Here is a 12839-nt window from a genome sequence, read left to right on the forward strand (position 1 = left end):
GTAGTCGTTTGATTTTCTGATAATGTGCAGATAAATGCTGTGCTGTGTATAATTGTAGCCCTGATAAGGGCTTTTGGGGTCTTGCCTGCCTACAATCAGCTGAATTCTCACTGTTCCTGCTTCAATCTCCCTGACTACCTGTCTGATGACGAGTAGGAAATGCCAAGTTCTTATACTATGAAGGTCACATGAGTAAGCCAATGAATGCAGACGCTGTTTTCGCAATGCTAGCATGCTACTAGGGCCTGTCACACACCCCCTGCACAGTTATTAGCTAGAAAAAGGCACCAGGCAAGGTGGGAGGAGAAACAAATTTTTACTGCGTTTTTGGTCGGATGCTCGATCGAAAACGAGTATTTGGTGTAGTATTAGTGTAGTATAGTATTCAATCAAATAGCTACTCGATCAAATACTACTCGCTTAAAACGCTTTTATTCCCTGGTACAAAGAGCCGAAGAGCCTTTCCCGAGCTCCAGATCTGCTGAAGGCTGAAATGCTTTCTCTCTCCCTTCCCTGCTTGATTAAGACCTGGAAGCCGATGTTACATCCCGCTGCACTTCAGGAGCTTGGGAAAGCCTCTTTGACTCTTCATTTTATAGAATAACAGCATTTTTTTCCTACACTTTGGAAGCACAGACTGATATATGAAAGGTACCATGTTTCACCTTGTCCTAACAGCTATCTAACAATGTCAGCAGTTTGGAACGTTATTTGCAGCTGACAGACTCCTTTTAAATGATTGCCTTCTACAGGAAAATACAGTAAAAAAAAGTCAAGGATCCATCATGTCCAAACTCTAACTCTATAATCTATTACGTAGAAATGACAGTTTCTACAGCCACACGCAATTTACGCAGCACTGGCAGAAGTCTATGCACTTGCTATGAATAACATGTATCAGCCTTATAAATTTAGAACAGGCAGAGTATAACATGCATTCCTTCTAAGCTTTTGTCTACTTGCAGTATATATTACACACAGTTACTTTTCATACAGTAGTAAGCCAAAAACCACATTCCTTCCGTATCTCTGTCTCATACACACACACACCTATGCAGCTGAACAGACACAAACACTTCCTCATGTGAGCCATTATTTGCCCACGGTCTCTTTCGTAGCAGTACCTTGTATGTCCCCCACAGGTCACCTGAAGCTATGTAGCTAGCTCTGAAGTCTTCCTCTTCTGTTACCTGTGTAATTTGTAATAACTGTTCTCCTCCCTCACCAGGACACACCTGCAAATTTCATTCTGTCAGTCCCTCACCTTTCACCACAATTCCTGGCGTCAGGTAATCGTGACACAGCATCTACATGGCTCAAGAGCATACAATGAGTTTGGGTTGTAGGGTGGGGCATCACACATGGGCATCACCTCTTACACACTGCATTCAACTGGCTAAAGTAATAGTGATGTATTATTTGTACTGCAAACTTTAGCAGTGTTTACCTGTTATGCTAGGTTCATACTGCATCACAGGCGCTGCACTGTCAAAGAGTCTATACTATTTAGGCTATATTCACATGTTCAGAAGTTTCCACAATCTTTGTCCGGAATCTGCACATATTTCATGTGTAATGTATGCGTAATTTGTATTTATGCGGATCAGCAAAAAGATGTTAAATCAGTATTAATTTAGGAGCCACAAAAAAAATTATGGACGTTCCCATAGACTTCTATAGGACAATCTGTGCTGCATTTATGGTCTATACTAGAGCTTATTAATAATTTTTACAAATGGAATTTTTGTTAATTGTGGATGTGTAAATATACAAACAGTGTAAACAGCCCAATTGAAATCAATGGTACATATTAATGGAGCCTTAAGGCAGCACTATGTTTGGCCCTTTTTAACACTGCTGAACTGTAACTTTGACGAGTCACTGAACGGATCCTCTGGCAGAAGTAACACTACTAAAATAGGATGACATTTCTAGTTGATATAGATAGACAGGTGTCTATCTGGATGCCACCTGTCATATATTATGTAAAGGAATAAACCTTTTATTGGACTTTGTATCATATGTGCCGTAGTCTCACAGCCTGCAGCAGCGCTGCAATTTAGTTAACCCGAAACTCTATTTTTAAACTTGACAATTTTTACCATAACAAGTTGCAGAATTAACAACATTTGAATGAACAACATTTCGCCAAATAAATTGTATGTCTAAGATGAGATCCTGGGGCATTAAACAATATAAATGTAGGTAAAAAGAATCAGCTTTGCAAAAAAAAAACAACAACAACAAAAAAAAAAGCATTTAATAATTTTACTCTCCCCTAAAGCTTTTTTTCCTTAACCAAACATACAATAGAAAAGGAGGTACTCCAATCTCCCCAAACTGAAATGTAGTTCACCCTATACGGCTCATTAAGTTTAATATTTTTGCAAATACATTTATTTAGCGAACTTACTTTCCTCCCCTGATTTGCCTGAGGTTTCCCTCCCACTGTTGATAGCTCATGGTCTAGGTTAACAACCACCACTCTGCAGAGGTATGGCTGGTATATATACAGATATAGTACACATATTAATATATTATATTGTAAGCCCTTGCGGGAAGGGTCCTCTTCCCCATGTATCAGTCTGCCATTTGCCTTCATGCAATGTGTTTTGATTTTGTAATGTTCCTGTTTGTTAACCCTATCGCTTGCATAGCACTCTGGAATTAAGGGCGCTTTATAAATAAATAATATTAATCGGAAAGATTATTAAACGTGGTGTAAAGTAAACTGTCTTAGTTGCCCCTAGCAACCAATCATATTACACCTTTTATTTTCCAAAGAATCTGTGAGGAATGAAAAGTGGAATCTGATTGGTTGCTAGGGGAACCTGAGCCAGCTCTGCTTTACACCAGTTTCATAAATCTCCCCCTATATCTCTGTACATATGCCCAATTGAATAATAATTTTTAAGTAATTGGTTTGTATTTTATTGCAAGAAATAAGTATTTGATCAACTACCAACCAGTACGAATTCTGGCTCTCACAGACCTGTTACTTTTTTTCTGCACTTATTACCTGTATTAATTGCATCTGTTTGAACTTCTTCTCGGTTTAAAAAACACCTGTCCCCACAATCAATCACACTCCAACCTCTCCATCATGGCCAAGACCAAAGAGCTGTCTAAGGACACCAGGGACAAAATTGTAGACCTGCAAAAGGCTGGGATGGGCTACAGGACAATAGAAAAGCAGTTTGGGGAGAAGGTAACAGAGGTTGGTGCAATTATTACAGAATAGAAGAAACAGAAGATGACCATCGATTTTTCTCGGTCTGGAGCTGCATGCAAGATCTTGCCGAATGGGGTAAGCATGGTTCTAAAAAAGGTAAGGAATCAGCCCAGAACTACACAGGAGGGACTGGTTAATAACCTGAAGAGAGCTAGGACCACAGACTCCAAGATTACCGATAGTGACACACTACGCCACCATGGATTGAAAACCTGCAGGGCACGCAAGGTCCCCCTGCCCAGCACATGTCCAGGCCCATTTGAAGTTTCCTGGACATGTGCTGCATGATCCAGAGGAGGCATGGAAGAAGGTCATATGGTCATATGAGACCAAACTTTTTGGTATCAACTCCACTTGCTGTATTTGGAAGAAGAAGAAGAATGAGTACAGCTACTCTAGGGAAGCTTTTCTGCAATATTAACAGGATAACTGCATCTGCAACTCCATGAAGGGAATATAGATGGGGCCATGTATCGCCAGCAACCTCCTTCCCTCAGTACGAGCATTAAAAGTCAAAGCTGGGTCTTCCAGCATGACAATGACTCAAAGCACACAGCCAGGGCAACTATGGAGTGGTTCCATAAGTAGCATTTCAAATTTTGGAAGAGAGCTGAAAGTTAATGTTGCCCAGCTACAGATCCGAAACCTGAAAAATCTTGAGAACTGTATGGAGGAGTGATACAAAATCTGTGCTGGATATAAAATCCTACAGGAAGCATCTGACCTCTGTAATTGCAAACAAAGGTTTCCATACCAAATATTTAAGATGAAGTCCCAAGAAAATGAAAAATGAAAGACAGGAAGGGGGTGTGAGAAAATAAACAAGAAAACTCATTCCTCCTCGTACCTCCATTGCGCAGCTCCCAGGTCCCATTGACGGTTGCCAGCTGTCATCCTGAAACAAGGTACGTCACATGGGCGGCTCCTCCAGTTGCAACGTCAAGGCCCGGCTGAGCGATTGCCTGCTTAGCCAGTCAGTGACTGCCCTGCCCCAGTCATTGATTGGCTGAGCAGGCAATCACTCAGCTGGGTACGTGACATTGCCGTTAGGAGAGCTGTGGCTGTCAACAGGACCCCCGAGGATAGGTAAGTTTACCCCCGTTGCCTGACTAAATTTTTTCACTTTGGTAGGACTGCTTTAAGTTCTGTTTTTCTATTTTATCAAATACCTAATTCTTGCAATAAAATGCAAAATGATTATTGATCTATGATTTTTTTTTTTTAGATTCTGTCTCTCACAGTTGAAATGTAAGAGATCAAAAGATGCAATCAGTTGATAATCAGGTTTCGGCTGAACACTGCCGCTTTTACCCAGGCCGACTATCAGCCGCAGGAGATAATCGGCCAGTGTAAAAGGACCCTTAACAGCAAGATATTTTAAAGTATTACAATTAAAATCAAATCTAGTTATGAGCATAGAAGCAAGCACTTTAACAAGTTAAATATCTTCCACTAAACACATTTATTTACTCATCAGAACATCCACTCACATTACACAAAGTTAACTAATAGGGCCCCGCAAAGACTGTTGTGTAAAGTATTATGATTCAGAAAGCAGATATGCTGCATATGATGGGATTAGTAACTGATTACAGAGCAGGCAAACAGAGGAACTGAAAGCACTGATATAAACTTACAACTTATATTAAATAGCAGGACCTCATTTTGCTGATTTGTCCCCTGAGCTTCTCACTTGCCCTCTTTACCCACTCTGTTGATTCTGCGTTTGACTCTGCCGAGTGGGCTGACAGTTTTCTGTGGGATGCAGATCTCAGGAACAGAAATAATATTGAGCAGAGAGCCACAAGGAAGAAAAGGGGAGGAGAGTATAATGAGGGAGGAAAGGAGCAATGGAAGGAGGGAATATAAAGTTTTCTAAGGGAGGGGAAATGGTTGCAGACAGAAATAAGAGAGCGGATGTACTAAATACACTTTAGTCTAGGCAGACACAGGGATATGGACTAACAGTACTAAACTGCTTAAAGGGGTATCCACATTTCAACTAATATATTTAAACTTGTAGGGCTCATCAAGTTAAACACATTCATTTAGCAAACGTATCTCCTTCTCCTATGTTGCTCTTTTACTCCCATTATTAACCCTTTAAGGACAGAGCAAATTTCGATTTTTGCGTTTTCGGTTTTTCCTCCTTGTGCATAAAAGGCCATAGCACTTGCATTTTTCCACCTAGAGACCCACATGACCCCTTATTTTTTGCGTCACTAATTGTACTTTGCAATGACAGGCTGAATTTTTGCATAAAGTACACTGCGAAACCAGAAAAAAATTCAAAGTGTGATGAAATTGAAAAATAAAACGCATTTTGTTTATTTGGGGGAAATGTGTTTTTACGCCATTCGCCCTGGGGTAAAACTGACTTGTTATATATGTTCCTCAAGTCGTTACGATTAAAACGATATGTAACATGTATAACTTATATTGTATCTGATGGCCTGTAAAAAATTTAAACCATTGTCAACAAATATACGACACTTAAAACCGCTCCATTCCCAGGCTTATAGCGCTTTTATCCTTTGGTCTATGGGGCTGTGTCAGGTGTCATTTTTTGCGCCATGATGTGTTCTTTCTATCGGTACCTTGATTGCGCATATACGACTTTTTGATCGCTTTTTATTACAATTTTTCTGGATTTGATGCGACCAAAAATGCGCAATTTTGCACTTTGGGATTTTTTTGCGCTGACGCTATTTACCGTGCGAGATCAGGAATATGAATAATTAATAGTTTGGGCGATTACGCACGCGGCGATAGCAAACATGTTTATTTATTTATTTATTTATTTACTTTTATTTATAACCTGGGAAAAGGGGGGTGATTCAGACTTTTATTAGGGGAGGGGGATTTTTACTATTAACAACATTTTTTTTTTTAACTTTTACACTTATACTAGAAGCCCCCCTAGGGGACTTCTAGTATAAGTGCTTTGATCTCTCATAGAGATCTCTGCAGCATAGATATGCTGCAGAGATCCATGAGATAGGCACTCGTTTACTTCCGGCTGCTGCAGCCGGAAGTAAACGAGTGCCGAGCCGGGGACGGCGCCATCTTGGAGCGGTCCCCGGCCGGCTTCATTTACGGAGATCGCTCCTCCGGGATAACATCCCGGAGGAGCGATCTCCCCACTAGACACCAGGGATGACGCTGCGTCCGGTAATCGGATGCAGCTGTCAACTTTGACAGCTGCATCCGATTACTGTATTAGCGGGCACGGCGATCGGACCGTGCCCGCTAATACCTACGGTCCCGGGCTACACGCGGCACCCGGGACCGGCGCGGTTCAGAGCGGGGCCGCCGCGCGGCCCCGCTCTGAACTCCCTTACCGGCATCAGGGCGTAAATTTACGCCCGATGTCGTTAAGGGGTTTTAACAGCTTATTGTGTAGGTTAAAGACCACCTCTCTGCTCTAAAACAGTGGTCTGGAGGGTATAGATATAGTATATATATATTTATGTATTATACAGTATATACACACTGTACCCCTATACATCTGTGTTATATATATACACATACCAGTTTTAGATCAGAGTGATGGTCTGTAACCTAGACAATGAGCTTTCAACAATGGGAGGGGAACAGTAACATATCAGGAGGAGGCAAGTTTGCTAAATAAATGTATTAGCAAAAATATTTTTATCTTGACCAGTATAACTATAATATCAGATAGACCACATGCTAGTTAAATGGCACATTTCTTCTTAAACTAACCACATTAGGAGAGATTTACAAAAAGTAATAAAGTACATTGAAATTTGTATATACAATGAAGGCAAGAAGAAATTGCAGAAACAATTAAACAGAAATCAAACAGTCAGTCCACAACCAGGCACAGCTAGAATAATAACTGGGCAGTGCATGGAACCTTCATAACCTGCCCAATAGTTTATTTCTGTAGTCTGAGTTTGGATCCATGAATACAAATCCCGTACATGGCTCCTTATCCTATCAAACTTCTTAAGGACCCTGCCGTATAACCCACTGATATGGCACACTTTATTGCCTGGCAACATCTTGGTATATAAGACATGCATCACCACATAAGACTCACACATAGGGGAAGGGCGGTGGGGGAGAACAGAGAAAAAGTACCAGATATCAGATAAAGGGTACAAATATCATCAAAATAACTGTATGCAGAGCGGGATTAAAGGGAGGGCACCTGGGGCACGTGCCCCGGGGCCTCCACCACTTGGGGGCCCCCACCAGCCTGAGCCCGGAAGTAGTACTACTACAATACTAGGGGAATCCTGACAGTGGAGTGGGATACCTCCCCAGGATGCCCCTAGTATTGTAGTTGACACGTCTTCTGCCAGAATGAACCCCTGCAGGATTATCCTGGAAGTAGAGGGGTTAACTACAGAACTAGGGGCATCCTGGCAGTGGAGGGGTTAGCTACAATACTAGGTGCTTAACTACAACAGTTATTTTTACTATATCAGGGCATAGCAGGAGGCATTATTACTATATGGGGCACAGCAAGGGACTGTATTACTATATGGGGGCACAGCAGGAGGCATTATTACTATATGGAGGGCACAGCAGGAGACATTATTACTATATGGAGGGCACAGCAGGGGACATTATTACTATATAGAGGAACAGCAGGAACATTATTACTATATGGGGCACAACAGGAGACATTATTAGTATATGAAGGGCACAGCAGGAGACATTATTACTATATGGGGCACAGCAGGAGACATTATTACTATATGGAGGGCACAGCAGGAGACATTACTATATGGAGGGCACAGCAGGGAAAATTATTACTATATGGGGCACAGCAGGAGACATTATTACTATATGGGGACATAGCCGGAGGCATTATTGCTATATGGGGGCATAGCTGGAGGCATTATTAGTATATAAAGGGCACATTAGGAGACACTATTATATGGGGAACAGAATTTAAAATAAAACAAGCTTTATTACTATATGGAGTTACAGCAGTGGCTAATATTACTATATGGAGGGCACAACATGAGACATTATTACTATATGGAGGGCACAGCAGGGACATTATTACTATATGGGGCACAGCAGGGGACATTATTACTATACGGGGCAAAGCACCAACATTATTATTATTATTATTTGGGGACACAGCAGGAGACTCTACATACAAGGGACAGTCCACATACCTACTCACTTTACTAGACATGACACCAAAAAGCGGAATTACTACTGTATGGAACCTTATGGGTGGGGAAAAGGGGAAGGAAGTTGCTGGAAAATTGCGGAGCCTAAGATGTTTGCCTGGCAGGTTCTGAAGAGATGAATTGTAGCTGCAAAAAATCATCATGGTGATCCAGGACAGATGGAGAGGAAAAGGAAGGTGAACAAATCTGATCTAAGAAGATGTCATCTGTGAGTCACTGTATGAAGTTTTTTTGTATTTTGCAGTTTTATTTGGTATGGGTGCCCCAAGTTAAAAAAAGGTTGGGCAAAACTGCTCTTAGCCATAATACAGACGCTGCTTCTTCCTACCAAATCCTCCCCCCCCCCCCCGGATGCACAGGCTGAGTTAGGGTCCTATTAGATGGGCCCAATCAATAATGTAAATGAGTGCTGATCTGCTAGATTGGCAGACGTTTACTTAGCCTTTTACACGGCTCGATAATCGTTAAGCAGGGGCTGCACGGATGGATTTTACACAGTCTTTAAGTACTTTGCTCTTTACTGCGTCAGCTAGTGAATGTGATTGGGAACTGCAGATAGGACCTAGACTTCCAAGTCCTGATTCTGCCCGTGATTCACAACTCCATATGCTAGATGTAGTGGATACGAGGAGATTCTCACATCGCGTTATTAACACAATAACAATGTGAGAAGACACCTTGACACTCACCCTTCCCCACTCCTGTCTATAGGCCTGGCATCTTCCTCAACTGACCATCACATGCACAACAGAGGAGGATGCTGAGCCATACAGCCAGGAGCGAGGAGTGGTACATGCTAAGTCCCCAACAGTAAGCAGCCATCTGTATAGATCACTAAATATTTTTTTTTATTTTTTGGGGGGGTGGGGGGATGAGGGGTATGGTAAAAAAGTAACACCTGTCCTTCTCCCATGCTGGGAAAAAGGGTGCTCTAGTGGTATCTAGTGCATATGCAATTAGTACATCCGTAATAGTGTCCCTGTACTTTCGTCAGTAGAGAAAATCCATTGATCAAAGTCATTGATCAGAGCTTGAGGGAGACCCAACCAAAGAGGTTCGCAAAAAAGAGCACAATTGGTTATATGCAAACCATGATAGAGTTCTGTCAGGACACACCACCTAAAAAGAAGACAGAAACTACAACAATGTGATGAAGGAGGGGAGTATCTGAGTGCTTCCACAGCAAAAAGTCTGCTGTGAGAAACCTGGTTCAAAGGCCGGATTAGAAAACAGTGGGGTCATGGGGCCAGGTCTATGTGAGATCACATATTCAATCACTAACTTGTCCCAGATGCAAAATGTTTAGTAAAAAATGCCCAATTTGGTATGGTCTCCCTATCTTCCTTTAGAAGCCATGGTGCTGTGGCTAGCTGAACTGGGGCAATTGCGGATTTAAGGGTCACCTTAGACTTATGAGTCCAGTCAATAAGGGGCACCGCTTCATGGTAAAACTTTAGGTCTGGTAGCCCAGTCTCTCCTTTGATTTAGGTTTGGTGAGTATTTGAGCGCTAATCCTAGCTCTACCATTTCCTTACACATATCTGGAAGATGCAGCTGTTTAAAAATTTTGTACAAAAAGCGTGGTAGAATGTCCATTTTGGGCAAATTTATTAGCCCAAACCAGGATATGAACTTTTGATGATAGGCCTGAAGCTTGTCTAAGGTTTTACTGTACAGTGGGAGGTAGTTCAGAGGGAACAGAAGCTCATGGCATGCTGGAATCTGTACCCCTAGATATTTGATGCTCTCAAATTGCTAGTGAACACATGTGCCTGCATTCCAATTAAAATCGAATGATGTTTGTCAAACAATGGCCATTTTTTATACCCAGTGTGAACATGGCCAAACATTGCAATTAATCAGCGATATCGGTCTATAGTTGCCACAATGGGTGGGATCCGTACTAGGAAAAAGAATTCCGCCGTAAATCAGCTCGGACCGTTCTTCAATAAGGCAACAGCCATGCTCAGTTCCTCCTCTGTGAAGGGGAAGTCAAGGGCCTCTCTGGTCTCTGAGTACATATTGGGTAAAGCTGCCATGTCTTCATACTTGCAAGTTTTCCTCTCTAAGTGAGAAGGCGATAAATTTGAGTAATGTCGTACATAGCGTACAGGGAACTATAATCATCACAAAATTTGTTTTAGGATGTAGCATGCAGTTGATGTATGCGGGTAAATGTATGGCACCAACAGCCTGCCACACTTGTGTACATTTGTGTACAGGTAACTGCGATGCTTGGTTAAAAAAAAAAAATCTTAATAGTGTCTACTTCCGTAACAAGTGTCTTAATTTGTTCTTGCACCATCATAAGTTTAGGAAGAAGAGTTATGCTTATGCGTCTTAGACAGATTGTTCAATTCAGTCAAATATTTACTTATTTAAAACCCACTTTCCCTTATGAGGCGGTCTCCTTGATGTATGCACATTTTAACGCCTCCCAATACACAGCAAGGGAAGTTGAATCATGCTCATGTACTCTTTAGAATTCAGTAATGGCTGTCTCAATCGCCTTTTTTACATGCTAAGTCCGGCAACAAGGCCTCATTTAGCCGGCAAGCCCATTCCCTGGAAATTTCATCTGGAATTCCTAATGTAAGGAATATCAGGGAATGTCAGGGAATGGCCCACCACAGTGCATCTCCTATGGTAGTATGTGGGGTAAGGGTGAAAGCATGGTGGGGCAAGAAAAACATATCTATTCTGCTATGAGAGGAATGGGTTGGCGAATAGTATGTGTAATCTTTGTCATCCAGATGTAGCACCCTCCAAATGTGTAACAGTTTGTGGGTGTGCCAGTTTAGCAGTTGCGAGCAAGGCCGGACTGGGACTGAAAATCGGCCCTGGCTTTTCAAAGCACACAGGCCCATTCGCCGTACGGGGAAAAGGTTATAATAAAATGTCACTGCAGCATAGACACTACTGAAGTTCCCCATATACCATATATTCTTGTTGGAACGGGACCTACAATTCTAAGCAGTTCCTGAAGGTCTATAGCTATCAGGGAATGATGGGAGTTATAGTTCCCAATCTATGGGGTTGGGTTTTTACATAGTTCTGGGGTATTCATTTTACATGAGTAAAAAATGTAATACCCAACCCTATATATTGTAAAATACAACTCCAAGCACGCCCTGACAGCTATAGACCTTCAGGAACTGATGGGAGTTGTAGTTCTTCCTACAATTTTTTTTTTATTAATGTAAAATGAATACCCCAGAATTATGTAATATCCAACCCCATAGATTGTGAACTACAACTCCCAGCATGCCCAGACAGCTATAGACCTTCAGGAACTGCAGGGAGTTATAGTTCTCCCTACAAAATAGATTTTTTTAAATTTTGTAGGGAGAACAACAACTCCCAGCAGTTCCTGAAGGTCTATAGCGGTCAGGGCATGCTTGAAAAATTATTATTGGTAGTTAACAAATCTATTTGTGTAGTAAGTCGTTCGCAGATAAAACATGATGCGAGTGTCGTCCTGAGGAATGATTAACGAATGCACGAGTGATAGTTTATAACAGCAATCGGTAAATGTAATAACATCAGAATTGATCGTTATAGCGAATCTTTAAACCATAATCGCTCCATGTAATGTGCCTTTACACAAGCCTGACTCCACACATGTCCCAAAGCCAGGAGAGGACTGTGCTTAGCTCGTTCTCCCAATCAAAAGTTTTGACATGTCTCTATAACATGCCAAAAGTTTTTATAAACCGCAGTGACACTTTGAACTAAACTTTTTGTTACAAGTGAAGCTGAATAACTGTGTTTATGATATGTCATCAAGATAACATTAGCAGGAATCCAGGAGCTAAACCAATATGAAATACGAAGGGTCTATGAAATATGGGGGAATTTATCAACACCGGCGAAGCTGTACACTGGTCTTAAAGCCCCACCCCCATGGCCCATGCTGGATTTATTTATCGTTGGTGAATCTGAGGCTGCCAAATCTACAGTGCTAGAGTGAAATCTCAGATGACAAGTAATGTGGTTTGTGAGCAGTTTACAAGCTCACATTTTTTTTAAAAGAGGTAAAAATTAGGTAAACAAGCAAAGTTTTGTAATATAAGTATCCCCTGCAGGATACCGTAGGTACTGTAACGGACCACCTCTACACTGCAAGTCTCCCTCACCTTCCGGGGACACTGGGGATCCATGCAGATTGGCTGTCAGTTAGCTGGGAATCAGGTGACCAGCTGATGAAACAGACAGATGTCCTGCCCCCCCTTCCCTTGTGATGGTTACCTTGTAGCCTATACTCACATATCTTTTCGTCCTAGAGAGTGAAAAGGCAGCAGATAATTGATCTGTGGCTCTTACACAGAGGTGACCATTGTTAACACACAAGTCATGTTGGTACGGATGGAGGTTGTGGTACGTCACTCCACCTTGTGTGCAAATATGGTGCCTGGCAGCCAGGGGCGTAG

General features: G+C 41.8%; 1 protein-coding gene across 5 annotated transcripts in view; it reads right to left on the bottom strand.

Annotated features, from left to right (window-relative positions):
• Positions 1 to 5020, bottom strand: part of SLC16A5 (solute carrier family 16 member 5) — a 63861-nt gene extending 58841 nt beyond the window's left edge. Inside the window, exon 1 of one of the 5 annotated variants that reach the window (XM_069952773.1) lies at positions 4892 to 5020. The gene's annotated coding sequence lies outside the window, so the exon portion shown is untranslated. Of the gene's footprint in view, positions 1 to 1124; positions 1178 to 1264; positions 1318 to 4869 lie in introns of those variants that run through there. The other 4 variants (XM_069952772.1, XM_069952776.1, XM_069952774.1 and 1 more) reach the window with 4 other exon arrangements.
• Positions 5021 to 12839: the final 7819 nt, after the last annotated feature.

This window comes from Dendropsophus ebraccatus, chromosome 14, assembly GCF_027789765.1.
Source record: "Dendropsophus ebraccatus isolate aDenEbr1 chromosome 14, aDenEbr1.pat, whole genome shotgun sequence".
Taxonomy (NCBI): Eukaryota; Metazoa; Chordata; class Amphibia; order Anura; family Hylidae; genus Dendropsophus; species Dendropsophus ebraccatus.